The sequence below is a fragment of the Lissotriton vulgaris genome, chromosome 5, assembly GCF_964263255.1.
Source record: "Lissotriton vulgaris chromosome 5, aLisVul1.2, whole genome shotgun sequence".
NCBI lineage: Eukaryota > Metazoa > Chordata > Amphibia > Caudata > Salamandridae > Lissotriton > Lissotriton vulgaris.
In genome coordinates, this window is record NC_141693.1 from 65,244,266 (window position 1) to 65,264,200 (window position 19,935).

Sequence of the window (19,935 nt, forward strand, 5' to 3'; positions counted from 1 at the left end):
AAATGTTACCATTGTCAAGCACTACAACCTGATCTTTCACCTCCTTGACCTGTACAGGAGGGGAGAATTTAGCTTGCCCTTTGCGTATAAGCACAGGTTTTTTAATTCTAACCCAATCACCCTGACATACTGGAGATGTTCTAATGCTTTTCTGTGCATATTTTGCCTGAGCAGCACTCCTAATATCGGCTACCCTCCCAATCTTGGTAACATCAATGTCTTTTCCCAACATCCAATCTTTATTGAGCTTGGAACCAGCTACTCTTCCTCTGAGCAAGGTGAAAGGTGAAATACCCGTGCTGTCATGAGGAGTGACCCTCATAGCCCACAACAAAATCACATGTCTCCAATGAAGGCCATTTATAGCAGCCAGTTGTAATTGATCTTTAATAACACGATTCAGGCGTTCAACCAAACCATTGCTACATGGATGATATAAGGAAGTGAGCACATGTTTAATCCCATGCCTTTTAAAATAACTCTCCATCTCACCAGAAACTAATTGAGTACCATGGTCAGATACCAACTCTTCTGGGAAACCCTCCCGCAGGAAAACTTCAGTAAAAAAATTGATAATAGTAGAAGAATCGATACCTTCCACAAACTTAACTTCAGGCCATTTCGACATGTAGTCAATCAAGACTAATGCATATTTGGGGTATTGCACAAATAATTAAACGGGCCAGCCACATCAAATGCTAACTTGTTACAAGGTATTTCCTTTACAGAAATGGGATTAATAGCAGAGGGATAAGTAACTTGAGTTTTGTCGCTAAGAACACATGCCCCACAATCCCGAACACAGTGCTCGATGGCCCGATCAACACCAGGCCACCAAAAATCTTCACGTACTCTGCGTTTCATGGCTCAAATACCTAAATGCCCCACATGAGCCAAGTCAAGAACAGATTTTCAAAGTGAAGTTGGCACAACTAGAAGACTACCTCTGCGTAAAATTCCATCAACCAAGGACAGTTCATCACAAATTCTTCTAAACGGAACTAACTCAGGAGATAACAATTTGTCATTCGGCCATCCCCGAGTCAAAAAATCTATTACTTTACACAAATTCAAATCCTCAGAAATAGCACTCTTCCAATCAGTTTCTGATAAGACAGCACCAGTGTCAGATACAGAACTGACAGCACACACCATCTCAAATTGATCAGGTTCCTCCTCGTGATCGGTGTGAGCAAGAGGTAACCTTGATAAACAGTCAGCTAGATTGTTTTTTATACCAGGTACATATTCAAAGTGGTATTTAAATTTAGCAAGTCTGTACTGCCATTTGGCAATGCGGGGTGTAGCCCTACCACCACCCTTGGTTGTGAAAAGGTCCACTAACGGCTTATGGTCAGTTTTAAGAGTTACATGATTGCCCCACAAAAAGTTGTACACCCCACCATAAAGCCAATGCCTCTTTTTCGATTGTGGAATAAGTACCCTTAGCACCTCTCAGGGTTCTGGGGGCAAAAGCAATTACTTCTTCTCTATTGTCAGCTCTCTTTTGCATAAGGACAGCTCCCAGCCCAACATTACTGGCATCTGTAACCACAATGCACTGATCATTCAAATCACCAATTTGAGAGGGCGTGCCTGCACAATCACAGTTTTCAACAGGTTAAAATCATTTGTGCACTGTTCAGACCAGTCATACCTAGCATTTTTCTTTAAGAGATTGCGTAAACAAACGGTCTTGTCAGCAAAATTTGGGACAAATTTCGCATACTATTCAACTAGTCCTAGAAACGAACGTAGTTGATCTTTATTTTGCGGTTCAGGTGCATTTCAGATAGCATCTAAAAGTTTCATTTTAGGTTCTACACCTTTGGATGAAATATGGTGACCTAGATAATCCACACCATCTCTGAAAAACATGCATTTGTCCTTCCTTAAAGTCAACCCATACAACTTTACAATATCTAAAACTTTCCTCGCTCTATCGTTGTGTTCTTGCATGGTCTTACCATGTATGAGAATATCATCCTGAAAGAAGACGACCCCTGCAGAGTCCTTGAAGAGATTACCCATAAGGCGTTGGAACACTGCAGAAGCCGACGCCAAACCGAATGGTATCCTGAGATAACGGAACGCCCCTTCGGGAGTCACAAATGAAGTGATATGTCTGGAATCCTTGCTTAATTCAATCTGATGTTATGCAGAGCACATGTCCAGAGTGGTAAAATATTTGGCACCTTCCAGGGTAGACAACATCTCATTAATGTTAAGAAGTGGTTGGCGATCTATCCAAATACATGAATTTAAATAGCGTAAATCAACACACATCCTAAGAGATTTATCAGCCTTCCGTGCCAAAACAATGGGGCTTAGCCACTTTGACCCTTCAATTGGTTCGTTGACACCCAAGGAACACAACCTTTCTAATTCACTTTTCAACACACAACGCATACTCAAAGGTACTTTGCGAACTTTGTGTGTAATAGGTTTTGCTCCTTCTTTTAAAACTATGCGATGTTGGAAACCCTTAAGCTTACCAAGATTATCGCTAAACACCTCCGGATAAGCACGAACCCACTCATTTTCACTCAATGTGGTCACAACATGCACTGACTCAGGTTGTGCAAGTGAAGCGTAATATTGTTTGGCTTCATTCCTAGACAAAACCATGTCGGGATGTTTGGGGTCAAGGATGATATTTCGCTCACCTTGTTCATGCCATCCCAACAAATTAGCACCATCTTTGACAACGTAAATTACACATGACGTGCACTCGCCCTTAAATTCTAGCTTGTATTTAAACTTTCCCAAGACTTCAACCCTTTTCCCACCATATGCAAACATCTTAATTGATGACGCCAAAAAGATCTCACCCAAACCTTCAAAATCCCTAACATTGATCAAGGTGAATGGGGAACCAGAATCCGCAAGGAATTGGACCGATTTGTCGTTCAAGTTTATAACACAAGCAGGGGATTTCCTCCTCTGAGATTCATTAAGAGATGCAATCTCTACAATAGCTTCCGCTTCCAGGGGGGAAGCCGAAAACATTAATAATTCATAGCAATTATCATCATCATCACCATCGGTATTCTCACACTCTATATTCTTCACACTTTGTGACGGTGCCCTTTGGGAAAAAGCAATTTTACACATGGTGCAAGATGACCCTTCCTTCCACATTTAAAACAAGATTGATTAATAGCAAAGCAAAACTTGAAATTTCCCAGATGCGACCTGCTACCACAGCGATGACATGACAAGGCTTGAGCATCATTCCTGGGTTTGTTAACAAACGCTCCCGGTAAGGTAGTGTTGGTAGTTCTGGAAGATACCGGAACAGTAGCTTTATTAGTTTTTGGAGGAACCTTTGACGTTACTAAATTAACCTCAGATGACGCAGGTGTAAGAGTGGTAGGTGTACTTAGTTCCTTCATGCAAAACTGGGAATGTTCAACAGATTTGGCAAGAGTCAACGCAGTCTCCAAATCAGGGTCATCTGAGCACAAAAGTTTCTCACGCACTTTCTTGTCACAAGTGCGTTCAATTAATTGGTCTCAAATAATTTCATCCCTAAACTCCCTATAGTTGCAATTCACAGCCAAGATCCTTAAGGCAGCAACAACATCGTCGATCGACTCTCCAGGCATCTGTGCACGTTGCAAAAATTTGTGACGTTCCAGAACAATATTGCGCTTTGGATTGAACCTTTTATCCAACGTTTTTATGAGAGAAGCATATTCGTCAATCACCAATGAGTCACCCTCTTCACGAGAACCATTGGATACTCTCGCTTCCTCTAGGGGTAGAGTCTCTAGAATAGATCTGCCTTCAGCTCCTAAATTATAAACAAGCAACGCTCTCTTTGTTTTAAGAGGTGAAGGTATCACCATCAATAGCATCAATGTAGGCTTCAAAAGTTGCTTTCCACTGTTTCCAAATCATAGGAGGCGGACCAGGAGACTGTAAAAAGGGAGGTGGAGTGGCCACTTTCTCCATTTGCGTGGGTGAGTTGCTGCCCCAGCCAACAAAGTGAAGATTAAACAAAAATGCAAGGTTTAAATCACGAGTCTGCTGTAATACAAGAAAATATAGGTTTCCGTTCTGAAAATCGTCACAAAGACCACATAATGCGTGTAAAATTAGAACAACAACACACACATGATGAATGCGGCAGAACACAATGAAGTAATGCGCTTCAGAAGGAGTTTAGAATGGCACCATGGTAACCGTCAGAATGAGAGTTGAAACACAAGCTGGAACGCACACTGACGTGACGTTGACACACGCTGATGCAGCGTAGAGCTGGGAAGCGGTGTGAGCTGGCGCGTGCAAGATCGCACGGAAAGACGTGCAGAAACTACCAAACATCAAAAATCGAACAAAATGAAATAATCCTCAGAGAGGCACTCACGGGGAGCAGATACAGAAAAGCAAACACGAAGACAGGAGGACTCGCGTGTAAAGCAGGCAGTCAGGAAACGCGATCAACCAATATCGCAGTTGCCTCATCGAGAAAGAAGCTTCCAGACGTCCAGCAACACTTGGGACAACCAGCAGCACCAGGCGGGTTCTCGTCGCCAATGAAAAGAAGACACAAAGCGGTAAGATGAGGAGCTCTTCTTTATTCGTCCTGGTGCATAGGTCTCCCGGCAGCAACTGCCGACATGTCAAAGGTATACATTCTACCCCAGAACATGGAATCCAAAGAGATGTCCCGTGCGGGCTGGCATGCGGGACATTTATATTAAAAATCATAGAAGAAGCATGTTAAAAACTTACAGAAGGTAGTTTAAAAAACACACACACAGTTATTACATCTTTACATACCACTTGAATCTTACAGTCTCCTCTTCAGTTAATTCTTTGACTTTTATGACAAGAGTTCTATACATTATTCAGCCTCATGGTGGGTTTCCCATATTATACTTTTCCTTTTTTTCAATATGGACTTCAGGAATCCGGGCGTAACACCCACACAATAAACATTTTCCAGCACTTGTAAATATAAAAAGGCGGGACCGCATTGCCTCCAGCCCCCTCTCTTCAACAATGGCAAAATCCATCTACATCTTTCTAGTCTATAAAATTTACAAAATAAAATCACATGTATTGTCGACTGGAAAGACATCTCATCGCGAGGACACCGACAAAGGTCTCTGGTCCAATCGTTTAATGTAGGGAAGCTGACTAATCGATGGAAACTATCAAATCTGAGTCTTGTAAGAACATACCTGTCATATCCTCCTATACACCAGTCCAGATATGGTTGAATAGTGGGGGATACAAGAATTAACAGGGTTGGGATAACAGTACTTTTCTTCATTTCTGAAACCGTGAGACTGACAAAAAACTTTAAAATCCTTCCTAGAAATCGTACTCAATGTTTAGGGGTTACTATAGAAATCAGGTTTACCCAAGTCTATTAAAAATCTTCCGATATAATTCAGCCAAGTGGAATAGACTCATGGCGTCGCCAATAATATCTCTGTTTAACTCTGTACTATTAGACGTCCAAACTCTATGCCATAGTAACAGAGGCTGTTATCCAATTTAACACCATCCACACAGGATTGAGCAGGAGTGAAGACTGGACAACTCTCCTATAACATCAAACTCTGAAAGACAATGTCCTCATCAAATTTGAGCACCTCTGAACAATGCAATGAGGGCTATGGACCCAGACAAACTTCTGACACCTGAAATGTTTTTTAAAATAATTTATGTCACGTTTGATACACTGCTCACTTCCCCAACAAGGAGGAGTCACACTTCCCCTGAGTTTAATTCATTTTAAACTATTGACCTGTCTCCCTCTCACCAACTCTTGCGCCGAAATTTTTTTCAAAATTTTATTCATCACACTTGCGCCTTATTTGCACAGCTACCATAGCTCCACTGTTAATACGATACACGGCCAAGTCACTCGCGCACCGTTCCAAGATGGCGGCCGTAAGAAATTGAAGCAATACTGGCTCCCCCTAGGCTCAGGTCACGTGACCGCCGTATGCCCAATAAGACGCTAGCATCTTATCTTGTTGGCCGCGATCCGGCAAGGCACAGCTCGCAACTCGCGTCCTGACATCCCTCCAATATTCGGTAAGTTTCGCTGCCAATGACTCCTTAGTAAACAGACCAGCACGCTGTTCTAACCAAATGTTCATCTTTCCTTAGCAGATCAGTTAATTAACTGACCGCGCTCCCATAGACGGCGTCAACGCTCACGCTGCCCCCATTGGTACCCCGCTAACTCAGACGCCGAGAATATCTGGTGAAACCTAGAATATAATGGTAAAATTACGCGCCCTATCAATCGTGACAACTTCAATTCACTCCTCACATGGTTTTAACTCTTCTCTCCTCCCCAACAGTAGCGCACTATCGGCACATCAAATCGGGCAAATGGACGCATAAACGGAGCCTTAACTACGGCCATCGGCGTATTCAGACGCCTTCTGGATACCGAGAATATAACGGTAAAACTGCGCGCCCCGGCACTTGTGATATTTAATTAACAATTAAATCACTCCCAACATGGCCTCAACTATTTTCTCCTCCCCAACAGTGGCGCTTTACCTGCACATCAATCGGTGCTAATGGACGCCTGCACGGAGCCTTAACTCCGGCCATCCTTTCTACCCACGCTTTACCTGCCGCGAGGATTCCTCATATCATCACGGTAAATTCTGGCGCCTCGCCAATTACACCCTACCTCGCCTTAAGCATTCTAAACATTGTCCTAAATATCGTTCTTCTTCCCCTCAGCGTCCGATTGATTGGACGTCCAGACCAGGCAACTATAACCTCCACAGAGGCATTATATGGTCTTGCCCGGTCAATAGTTGCTGAAAACTTATCAGAAATCCTCCAATTTTAAGCCTTGGTAGGTTTCCTCCCGCTTAATTTACCTCCACCAGAAACATGTAATACTACCGGATTAATTCAATACCGGAATTGTCTCTGTGCGCGCCACAAGGATGCTATCACCCCTCTAGTAGTAATGCTGCTCACCACGTGAGACCCCTCCGGCCTTGACTCGCAGACCCGGCTCACTTCTCACATCACAGCGCAACGTTAAATTGTCACCTTGTCCCACCATAGTTTACACTCTAAACTGGCCTCCTTACCACCAGAAGAAAGCAGATAGCTGTCTAGCACTGCAGCCAATTCACCATTCACTTATTAAGATATGTTTGCACTGAATGCCCACGTCACCAGGCAACAACTTCTCACTGCGGATCCGAATATTGTAAGTATAATGGCTAAAGCTGATGTCCATCATTAATCTTCCTAACAATGACTATATCTGTCTATCTTTTGCCTTCTTCCCTGTTTTCTCCCAACAGGCGTTTAATTTCCATTTCAGGCAAAAAAAATTCCCTAAGTCCTGAAGATGATCCCTATAAATTGAGCACGGGATCGAAACGTCGACTCTTTTGAGTAGACATACGTTTCACCTTATTATATTGCTGTATGTATGGTTTACTCCAGGACACACTGTTAATTCTGATTCATAGCAGTGGCCCGATAGCTCACCTTGTTTGCCTGATATTCCTTCACTCTATTACTCTCTCACTTTCCCTTCTTTTGTACGGTACAGGACTGTGCCCTACTGTAACTATAATGCTGTGTTGCTAATATGTACCTTTACCCTGAATGATTTGTTTGATTATTAAATTCCCTGTCCGGCTGGACTAGGGACTGAAGTATATAGTAGCCTATTGTGGTCTATATAACATTTTTCTGTATTCATTCCTTTATGCTGAGGATCTTTTGTTTACTTTAAAATAGTAACAGAGGATGCATCTTGATCAAATCAGAGATATAAGGAATCCCGAGCTCATTGTGGCAATTATAAATGGAAGAGCTATGCGGTACTGCTAATATAAACCTTAAAAAAGTATTTTCCTCTTTTTGTATTATGGCTACATCCTGGTATCCCCAGACTCCTGCCCCGTACATAGCTATACTCAAGCATTGAGCTTGGTAAATTTTAAGAAGTATCCCCGGGGGCCTTTTACCCAATTTATTAGAAATATTCATCAATGCCCCGATTTACCTTTTGACGAGAAGAGTTCTGCTCTTAACGGCCGGGTTCCATGAACCAGAATGATCAGGTAGGACACCCAAATAGGAGAATGTGTTAGTTGCATCTATCCTATCATTCCCTAGGGGCAGACTTTTACATTTATAATAGGAGTCATCTAGAACTGACCCAGCAGACTTACCAATAGTTTGTCAATTTGAAGGTGGCAACCATTAGAGAATTTTTCTTGCATCATTATTATCTGTACTCCTACCACTAGGTGAAAGATATATGATTTAAAGAAGGTCCTGCAGAAGGTGGTTAACATCAGACATATTCCACCGAAACGCACGTCGACCTTACTGTATGCACCCAACCCACAACAAGGTCATGGAGATTCACACTATCTATATCCCCTTCTGAATGTAAATGTGTAAATGTGCTGGACTTGTAAAGCGCACAGCTGCCCGTAAGCGTCCCGGCGCTTGCTTAGGGAACCCGTCCTGGTATTCCCCTGTGAGAAACCACGGCAGGGTGTCCACAAGGTGAGAGCCAGGCATCCCGCCGCGAGGGGCCGTAGTGGAGATTAAGCAAGCTATTGCCCAGAGTCGCAGAGTGTGACCCCGTGAGTGGAGTAGGCACCAGAGCGAGAATTGTCGAGTCCGTGGAATTTTGAGCCCGAGACCCGCCGAGGCAGGGAATCGAACCTTGGTCCACGGTCGATCTCAGCTTCCGGGTCTGCCGCCTCAGGATGTGTATGTGCTTTTGGGGTTGTTTGATAGTTTGATTGGTGTAATTGAGTGCAGGTGTGATGGAGTGTGAATGTGATTCGGTTTACGTGATTAGTGTATGATATTATTATAGGGGTCCAGTGAAGAGCACTAGATTGAATATATACTACTATTATAAAGAGAGAACTGGAAACCTTTGAGGCGGGTAAACTCAAGAACTGCAGCACCAATCACAACACCCAATACACCATTGGAAAGGGTAGTTTAAGCAGATGGACATAGGCTATACATCTGGCCACCATATACATTACAAAGGTCAAAGAACATAGGGTGTAAAGTAGTCCCTTGTGGGTGTTGTCGTGGGTGTGTTAAATTCCAGTGGGCGTGTCGTGGGCCTGATCGTGGGCCACGGGGGCGTGGAGTGTGGCGTCTCATCAACCTCAAAGTTAGCCACCTTTACTCCAGTGGGCGTGTCATGGGCGTGGTTGTGAGGTGTGGCGTCGCTTGACCGCAGCGAGGTGTTCGTTATGGATGTCGGCGTATCGTGGCTGTCAATCATATATGGCCGTGTAAATGGGCGCGTACTACAAACAAAATATGGCCGTATGCTATAGTAAATGCCCGCAGCGACGCGTTATGGTGTAGTAAATGGTCACGTCAATGTGGGCGTATCGTGGGCGTGGTTGTGGGGCGTGGCCTCGCTTGACCGCAGCGAGGCGTTGTGGATGTTGGCCGTGTAAATGGGCCCGTACTACAAACAAAAGCGCCGCAGCTTCATGTGCAGCTTTCAAATATGGCCGTATTCTATAGTAAATGCCCGCAGCGACGCGTTATGGTGTAGTAAATGGCCACGTCAATGTGGCTGTATCGTGGCCGTGCAAATCCACAATATTAATTTGCGTACAAAGGGGCGCGGCTACCGACAGCAAGCACGTGCCAACATACCTTTGTCATGATTGGACGCGTCAACGTTGTCAGAGGGAAGGAAGTAAACAAAAAAAAAACAGGCGGCTTCCGGGGACATTGACGAGCCGCATTGACGTTACACTTTAACTTGCTTCGGGCACTTACGGAAATACTCTAAACGGCTTTGTCACACGGCTACACAAAGCCAGGCAGACTAGGGAGAAAAAAAAAAAGGAGACATCGCTAACACTCAAACAAGCACTCGCAAACACACATTTAGGTAGGACAAATAATACAGAATCTTCACGCACGCACATTTGCACCGGTAAAACATTCCAAATCTGCACGCAAAGACAACGAAGGAAGTAAAGATAACACACATTCACGCCACACTAGTATGTGAAAGCATCAAGCGCACACAAGAAAAGGACTAAAAAACGCGCAGGCACTCAACCCACTAAATAAACTATCACGCACACCCAAACAAACAACTACATAGACGGACAAAAAGCTCAACGAAGAACATAAATGGAACGACAACGCACAGGCACTGGAAACACCCCTATCAAACGCAAATTCATTCAAAATAATCATTAACACTCACCAGGACACAAAACAAAAAAGTTCAATATAGAAATAAAACGCAGACACTCAAACCACCACTCAAAAAAAAGTATGTTGATGACAGCAAATTACTTACAATCAAAACCAACACACAACCAAGGAAATTAAAATAATAACAATGCGCTGCAACTGAAAACAGCACTCAAAAACGCACACTCACGCCAAGACATCATTAAAAGTAGCACTCTCTAGGTCCGGCAATGTACTAAATCAATTTATTCTACGGCCACATTCCAATGAAACCAAAAATGTTGTATACCGTGAAATCTTAAAATAAATTATCCTTTAACGTTACAAACATTACACACATACATTTTCTACCCCGGACAACGTCGGGACGGGCTGCTAGTGTGTATATAAAGATATGAAATTGTTGGTCTATGTAGAAAATGTATAAAAAAGTAAAACTTGTGACAAAAAGATTTTTATGAATATGTATGTCTTTTTAGATTACATTTTTCCCTGTTTTGATACTATCAATGTAAATGAATACAAATACCAACTAAAATGAATAAATACAATTTTTGGATAAGATGATGATGTATCCATGATGTTTCACAAAATGTAGTTATAACCCATTAAGATTCATACTACAAGGTAAAGAAATAGAGGTCTAGAGGGAGGTATATTATTTATTGTGTTCGACGATGTATATACAATACCGTAGCATTATTACATTGCTAAAACCTTTGTTTAGGAAGGGCCTTAAAATATGCTTGCTCAGTTTGATGGATGGATAGATAACTTCAAATCCATACATACACACATCCACAGAGGTACACACTCATACAGACACACACATTGATTTGCAGACTCACACACAAACCTTGTACAAACTCACAGATGGATTTCTTCAGTCCATGCATGCACAGACCCATAGAGACACACATCCATACATATATACTCACACACAAATGCATATAAAATCTCACAGATGTATAACTCCAGACCTATGCATACACGTCACAAACTCACAGATGCACACATGTATTTGCACACTCACAAATGCCACCAGACCTTGTGATATACAAGCCCACATGCAGGCATTCAGATATGTAGGTACAAACTCACAGCCAATAAATCCAGACTAAAGCATACACAACCCTCAAACACACATGCATAAAGATAAGGACATGTATTTGTATACTCTGTGGCTCAAAATTTATATATGAATATGGAGACACACCACAAGCAGTAGTCCATGCCGAAAAAACCGACAGACATAGGGACGCGCAGACATGCATGTACTCCCAAAGACTATCCATACATGAAGACATACTTAGAAAACGTACACCTAAGCGTGAACATGCACACACACACATATGCACACACACTCGCTGGTACGTACTCACAGCCAGATAATGCCACCCCTCTACACACATACTCTAACACGCACCATGTGAGTATGCAAGTACTACCTTAAGGTCAGAAGAGTAATACTTGATTTTATGTTTTTTAGGGCGCGCCCTTGTCCGATTTCAGCCCCAATATCCAGGTGCAGTAATTCCAGTCAGTATATGTATATGGTGAGGAACATGACCAGTCTGTAGAGTGACTCATCAGCCTCTGTGTGTCTTGAACTAAAAAGGCCACACAAAGACATGGGCACAGACATATACAGACCCGCAGCACTCACTGCAGCCACTCACCCTCATGGTTTTATATTGATCCTCTTCCTTGACTTTAGACTCCAGAAAATATCCCTCCTGTTTCTTCAGGACAAGCAGCCACTCTTGAAGTTTCCCCTGTAGGGATGAGAGAGCAAGAAATAAGTGTAGATCTGTCGAGTGTGGTCTTAATTACAAAAAAAGAGTCACTACAGTGCCTGCCACAAGTGCCCAGACTGTACGTACCTGTCATACATTAGTATTGTATGTACCAGCCACACATATCAGGATTGTGAGCACCAGCCCCAAGTATCACAGACAATGACACAGACAATGGTGTTCCATTGTGGGTCCAGTTATTGCCAAGAAGGACCTGGCACCAGAATCCCTGGTCCATGGAAACAAGCTTCATCACTGGCACCTACTGCTACTTGACACTGTGCACACTTTATGCCCAAAGCATGGAAATAGATAGACTTGACACTAAAGAAGAAGCGTTGTCCTAGAGACATTAGCAAACATTCCAGAACAACACACAACCAAGTGAAAATATCTAAGCAAACAAGTCTTATAAGTGCAATAACCATGTATGGAGCCCGGACACAGCCACACTACAAGTAGTTAACAACACCCTCCGCCTCAACAACAAGAATGACCCCTGACCCCCTGGACCTCTCTGCAGCCTTCGACACAGGCGACCAGCTGGCCCTGATCAACACACAAAAAACATGATGGATTTCGAAGACACTGTCTTGAAATGGTTCACATCCAACCTCACTGTCACCAGTTCTTACAAATAGGTTCCACAAGATTACAGAAATGCCCTGTCTACAGCAGAGTACTTCAGGGCTCCATCCTTTCTCTCATCATCTTTAACCTCTCCATGGGATCTCTCGGATCCATCCTTACAGACAGCAGCATCAAGATCCATCAATATAGAGATTATTCCCAACTCTACCCAAAATATCCTCACCCAATGACATCCTCATACTCTGCCCTGATCTCATTGGATGTCAACTAATGTATTAAAGATAAACCCCATGAAGATTGAATTCTTCCTGTTTTCCACCAGCTCAGAACAGCCACAGACTTAAACCTGGGTCTCCAACGTAAACCTATCGGTCTTAACGCCCACCCCCACCCTCGACACAGCCCTCTCATTCAAGCAGATCCTATTGGCCCCTCCCGAAAGATATTATTGGGATATGCATATGGTACAGGCGTTCCTGACCCAAGTAATGCTTCATTTCAATTGCAAACCCAGGATGTTCTCAACAAACCAATCACGAGTAGCCTTCGTGATCTCATACTTAGCAGGGGACGCTGCACAGTGGGCAGTCCCTATAGTCAGATGAGACGACCCCCTCCTCCATGATTGGCACACTTTCAAGGAGGAGTTCGAAAAGACATTTGACCGCAGGGCAGAAACTTTTTCTGCAGGTAAGGAGTTGCTTGAATTGAAGCAAGGTAGCAAGGATCTGTTGGTATACCTCAACTCCTTCCGACAATTGGTGGCATATTCTATCAAGGGCTTCGGGATGACCTGAAAGATGTTCTAACGCAAGTGGATCCTCAACTAAAAACCTGCCCCGGGTTGATAAAACTAACATTGCGCCAGGATCATCGCTTGAAGGAACGTAAAGGTGACCCCAGAAGAAGGGAACGAGTACCTCATCGCTTTGACCAGCCAAAGACCTCCGAGCATGGATTGACTCCTTCTGAACCCATGGAGATAGGGGCAATCTGGGCTTCTCTCACACCCAATGAACGGGAATACCGGCGGAAACAGGGACTATGTTTATACTGCGGGAAGAAAGGGCATTACCTCCGCGAGTGCCCTGTTAAGCCTAGAAACAGTCGTCCCAAGTTTGGACAAATGGGCGCAGTGGCAGCGGACAAGTCGTCCGAAACCGATTTGCTTGAGAAGTATGGAAGGGAAATCCTTGAGCATTAGTGAAATCCCTTCAGTGAAGAACAATTCCAGTGATAGTTCAGAACACTTCTTCATCAACATGGAGTTTGTTGTGGGTCAAGAAAAAAACATATCCAAGTCATGGTGGATTCATGGGCCACAGGCTGCTTCGTGGACTAAAAAGGAAGCCCTCAGACTGAGCTTGTGTGCTACACCCTGCATTGTCGTGTCAAGTCTTCTGACACCGACAACTCACACTGCAGTGTTACACGGAATGAGTATAATGCAAGATCCTAAAACACCCACACACACCCCTTCTGATCCTCTGCAGCCACCTCTGTGGCTCACAGTATACAGCCCATGATCCCAGCGCTCCGACAGACACACTGTGTGCTCTTTTGCAGCTCCTTTTAAAGCCCTCGTGGAGTGGATTCCCTTACAATCCCTAAACACCAACAAACATACCTTGTATTTTTCAGCAGCCTTCTCTAAGGACACTTAACACCCCTAAATATACATTGTATCCTCTTAAAGACTTAACAGGTTTATTCAATTGTGAATCGTGATCGTCCACAGACTGCCTTGTGCTCCTCTGCAGAATGTACATACTGTCTTCACTTGTGAATCTTGAACACCCACACATATACCTTGTGCTCCTCTGCAGCTTCTTCCTCTGTGGAACTTACACTGTCTTCACTTGTGAATCGTGAACACCCACATACACTCCTTGCACAGACCTCTCTTTGGGCCCCGCGGGTGCCTTATGATCCATACACATCCACAGACACACCCTGTTCTCTTCTGCAGCCTCCTCTATGGCATAAACAGGGAGGGAGATCAGATGACTCCATGCCATCGGGACACAACTTTTTCATTTCTAGGATTTTGATTGAACATATCAGTGCATTCTGGGATTTGTAGTTGTGATTCACTTTACTGGACCCTATTGCTTGAACACACCAGGTCAAAATATGTAAAAAGCAAAATCCAGAAATGTAAAAGTGTTGTCCCAGGGACATGGCGCCTTCTGGAACACACAGCGTGTGCTCTCCGGCTGCCCCTTGGAGGCTCAACAAATGACTCTGATCCTGAATGCCCACAGACGTACCTTGTGCTCCTCTGCAGCCTCCTCCACAGGACTTGCTGAGTGTGTTTTATGCTCCTTGGACTCCCGGCAGACCCAGCATATCATCCTCTGATCCTCTGCACAGAACAGCCTCAGCTTCTCATCATGTTTCTCGCACAGATTCTCCTCCGGGGGCTTCACGGGGGGCAGATGAAACTGTTTTAACATTTCCACCATGTTCTTCAGTTGTCTGCTGGGTCGGAGGTTTTTCCCAGAAGATATCTCCCTGCACTGTGGACAGGGGAAGTTTCCATCTCTTCCCTCCCAGCTCTGGGTGATGCAGGAGCGGCAGAAGTTGTGTCCACACTCTATGGACACCGGATCAGTAAAATATTCCAGACAGATGGAACACGTGGCCTCTTCCTGGAGGTTCCCGAGCTGAGCTGCTGCCGCCATGATGCAGAAATACAGGAAGTGAAGGTAAGTTTCAGTTTCTCTCTTTGTGAAGTGGGTGTGTCTGTGCGTCTGTCCCTCTCTGTGTGCAGTGGGTGTGTCTGTGCGTCTGTCCCGCTCTGTGTGCAGTGGGTGTGTCTGTCCCTCTCTTTGGGCTGGGTGTGTGTCTGTGCTTCTGTCCCTCTCTGGCTGCGCCGGGACTTCCGGGTTCATGTTACAGTCACAGAGCACAGAACTGCCCCCTCTGCTGCCTGTGCTCTGACTCGAGATTTCCCTCCTTTCTCAGCAAAAATACCAGTAATTTGGTTTTGTTCTCAGATTCTGTTAGTGCCAGGAGCGGTCTCCTAAATATGGATTTGTATAAAAATCCTCTGTGTTCTTTTTAACGTGGCTGTTCTGCGTCTGTTTGTTATAATATTTGTTTTAGAACCTTATTGACAGCTCGAAAATAATCGTCAAACCATTTCTTCCTGCATTTGCTGTTTTACTTAATGTTCCAAAGGCTGAAATATAACTGCTTTCTCAGGCCTTCACCTGTAATAATTCATAATCAGGTCACTGCCATTACACAATTGGAGAAGCAATTTATACCGCAGGGTTGAGTAAATTATACATCGAGATGAGGCAAATTATGCGGCGTAACAACAATCTCTGACCGCATTATTTCAATATCGTGCACTTTTATCTCACACAATCATGGTCCGAGAAGAGGTTTCATCTCACAGGTGCAGTTAAACACCTCACTACAACATTGATCAGATAAATGGTGACCAGTGAAGCCTTGGAAAGGGGCTGCCACTGTGGGCCAGGTGCCGTGATTTTTAGTCATTTTTAGGTCTCGCCTGGGCAGCGCAAGTGCTGTCTCGAACTTCAAAAAACGCCCATCTCTTTCATTGGTTCATCTTACTGCCCTTCAGAAATGATGGCTTTTCATTGGAGAATACCTTTAGTGTCCCTCCTTTTAGAATGTTGTATCCTCCCACGAGGACTGCTCCTTTTACATGTACTGTTACTTGTTATTGTTATTTATTACTTTCCTGGCACACTTTTTTCCCTTTTGCTTGTTTAAGTGCAAGAACAGCATATGCCCAGGCTTTCTCCCTCTCCCCGGCTGCAACTGACTCCTCCTCTAGATTACGAAGTAGAGAAATGTATCGTCATGTTTTCAACGTGTAAACATTGATTGAACGAAAAAATATATATATAAAATTTGAAAAGCTCTACAGTAATCTAGATGTAACGCTAAACTATCTATTGTAATCCAATTGTTTTAGTCAGAATGCGTGTTTCAGTTATATGGAGGGACAGCTTCCTGAGAAAAGGTTACTCCAGTGTCTCTGGCCAACTGTAATTTACACAGCTAGTGTCTTGCGCTTTCGAGCACGTCGTTTGCCAGGGGCGGAGCTTCGAATCCATAGCATTCACAACAAGAGCACTTTCTGTCTTTTACATGTTGATAACAGCCAGCCTTCTTACATTGAAAAGCAGATCAGCAGCCTGGGATTTGTACATTCTGCTCCGGCCAGCGAATGTTCTAACGTAAACAACGAGTATACATATAACATACTTCGTTTCTGTTGTTCCAATTAAAGTTTTACCAGCATTGACAGACCTGGTCGTGTAATCTTAAAGATCTGCACAGTTGTTTGTGCAAGTTTCCAGAGAGTACATACATATTCCGCTGTTCTAGTGCGATTCTAAATTTTGTCCAAACAGGCTGCACCAGGAAGGGCAAAATCCTGGGTGTAGATTTACTGATACAGATATGAATGATTTAATTATGTAAAAATATGCATGCAGGTATTTATCCATTCATTTCAGTCATTCATGAAAAATATCATGATGTCAGGTTTCTATTGTATTGTATTGTATTTTTAGGTCTTGTGTTAGCCAAAACCTTTTCATTTTACTAAAATATGTAAATATACTTACATATAGGGTCTTTCAGCCACCCCTTTTCATCCATTGGTCTGTTGTTGTGTCATTCATATTCTGCCTCCACCCACTACAGCATGTAGCATGGGGTCAGCGTACGCATGCCACTGGTTAACTTCACTCTGAGTGACTGCATTTCGCTCACTCACATGGAGCACATCCACACATAAGCTAGTTCCCTTCAGTGCCAGTGTTTTTTTTAACCTTTATAATTACTTTAGTCTTGCCGTTGTGTTTAGAGGGTTCTGATGTGAACACAGGGCACTTTCTATATTTATCAGATCCCATCTCTTGCCAATGCTGTTGTAAATTCCTTTTGGATTGTTTTGCTTTTCTGGCGCCTGTTATTTCACAGCATATAAGATTGTGTCAATTTGAAACTGTTCTGTATTCATTTATCCTCTTTTTACTTTATTTATTGTTCTTCTTTCTTTCATTCTTTCTTTATTTTCTTTCTTCTTCTATTCTTGTCTTCTTTCATTCTTTTTCTTTCTCTCTTTCCATCTATCTTTCCTTCTATCTATTTCTTTCTTTCTGTCTCCCTCTCTTTCTTTTACTTTTTATTTCTTTCACCATTTTAATTCCTTTTTTCATCCTTTTTTCTCTCATTCTTTCTTCTCTCATTCTTTCTTTCTCCTTCCTTCGTTCTTTCTTTCTCTTGCCTTTTATCCTTGCCTTCTTTCATTGCATCCATCTCTCTTTCTTTATCTTTTCTTCTTTCTCTCCTTCTCTTTCCGTCTCCCCTTCTTTCATTCTCTCTTTCTTGAAACTCTCTCTTTACTTCTTTATGTCCTTCTTTCTTTCCATCTCTTTCTTTCTTTCTTCCTTACCTTCTCTTCCCTTCTTTTTTTCCTTCCTTCTTTCTTTCCTTGTGTTTTTCTTACCTTTTTTTCCTTCTCTCTCTCACCTTCCTTCTTTCCTTCTGTTTCTTTCCTTCTCTCCTTCTTTTAGTCTCTCTTTCTTATCTTCTCTCCTTCCTTCTTACCTTTTTTCTTGTCTTCTGTCAGAACCCCTTTCCGAGAGCCACAGGGCACGTAGGGGCTACTGGGCTCAACCGTGGTGGTTGAGGCCTTCTACTTCTGGTGCCCGACCTATTCTAGATCCTGAGCAACTGGGCCAGGGACCCCTTCTGCACTTGACTCCCAGGGGTAGCTGTGGTTGAGCACTCACGGCTCCCTTGGGGGGATGTAGATACAGGTCAGTGAACACGACTCATAACTCAAAGTGCAAACAGTATGAGCAATACATCAATCTCCAGTCCAATACTCACTTTTATAGAAAAAAATAAGTATTTTATTTCTAACGCTACACATGCAAAGGTATATGACAATCGAAAGCAATAACACAAGCCCTTTTTAGGTCGGGGCTCGAGTAGTTGTCAGGCAGATCCCTGCCCTACCCATCTTCTTATAATCTGTTTGGGGTAATTCCCCATTTACTGGTGACTGCATCTGGGTAATGGAAACTATTAGGTCGCACTAAGGAGTTCTCCCTTTGACTCTTTAGTAATTAGTCAAAAGTGTCCATGGTGCCGCAGAACCATTAGCAGCAAGTCCCCCGGGGCCAAAAGGGCCCAGTTCCACTCGAACCCGCTCTGGCGGTATGACAATGTTCAATGGGAAAGCGAGTGCCCTCTCCTGGGGAGCTCAAGAGCCCGGATCCTGTATGACAAAAACACACTGCTCGAGGTGTACGCAGCAGCAGCAGCCGATAGCGACGCAGTCTCTCTCTGTCAAGCAGCGCTGCCAGTTCTTTCCAGTGATCGGATCTGCTCCCGCTTGGCAGACACTGCACTTCCTCCTAGCAGGGAGAGGGGGCTGGTGTGGTTCTCTGGCTCCCAACCGGGGCATCAATGAGGGTATGGAGTCCTCCGCAGTGGCTTGATGATCCTCGGGGAAACCGTCAGGTTAGATCAGTGTGTCGGTCACAGCAGTATTGATTAGGTCAAGGCAATGACCCAAACACCTGACCAAAGTGATATTAATACGGTGTGACTGTGGAGGTGTGACCTGGTGCACAGCGCTTCTGATACGGCTCAGGTCAATGCACCCTCTCTTGGCATACTGACGTTGCAGAGGCGATACTGCACAAGGGCAATGACCTGATTGTTGCACAGCCTCACACTTCACTCAAGGAATGTACGCGCAAGGCTCTCCACTGGACCTTGCTCCCTCCAACGCTCTCCTCCTCCTGACAAGGCACACTGGTCTTGGCAAGCAGGCAGACGATGGTGCTCCAGGGGAGGTGATCTCCCCTCACCCAGCGTGGAGACCAGCAGGCCGGGACCCCTAGTCCTGGTCAGAAGTCTTGCAGAGCTTCCCCTCTCGCACAGCCCGCTGCTTTGCAGAAGACCAGTTTTTGGTGACTCGAACCTCCCCTTATAGTCCTTTTTCTAGACACAAAAAGTGGTTTAGAGTCTGAGTCTTTGTCGTTTTATGTTGGGGTTCTGATTCTTTTAAAGTGGACACCTCTCTTTTTTTTCTCCTCATGACACGTCTGTAACCGCAGGCAAGACTTTGAAGTGGATTGTCCCACAACACCACTCGTGGGAGTGACCAGAGTTCACATCTGGATGTCAGCCACGGTGATATGTGCATCGAAAGGTTCATCCCAGACCCCAGCCCTCCTCTTTATGATTCCCTTTTCCTGGAATGGGTCTGGGCCACTTTCTTCTGATCTCTTACCGAATCAAAGAGCATCTTTTGAAGTGTAAAGGG

The 19,935-nt window shown here is 44.0% G+C and overlaps 1 pseudogene across 1 annotated transcript in view; it reads right to left on the reverse strand.

The window, feature by feature from the left end:
• LOC147710182 (E3 ubiquitin-protein ligase TRIM39-like) overlaps positions 1-15,286 on the reverse strand; it is an 81,757-nt pseudogene extending 66,471 nt beyond the window's left edge. Inside the window, exons 1-2 of the transcript XR_015295854.1 lie at positions 14,873-15,286; positions 11,895-11,990 (exon numbers count right to left, since the gene is read on the reverse strand). The product of XR_015295854.1 is annotated as an E3 ubiquitin-protein ligase TRIM39-like (transcript). The remainder of the gene's footprint in view (positions 1-11,894; positions 11,991-14,872) is intronic.
• Between the last annotated feature and the right edge of the window lie 4,649 nt (positions 15,287-19,935).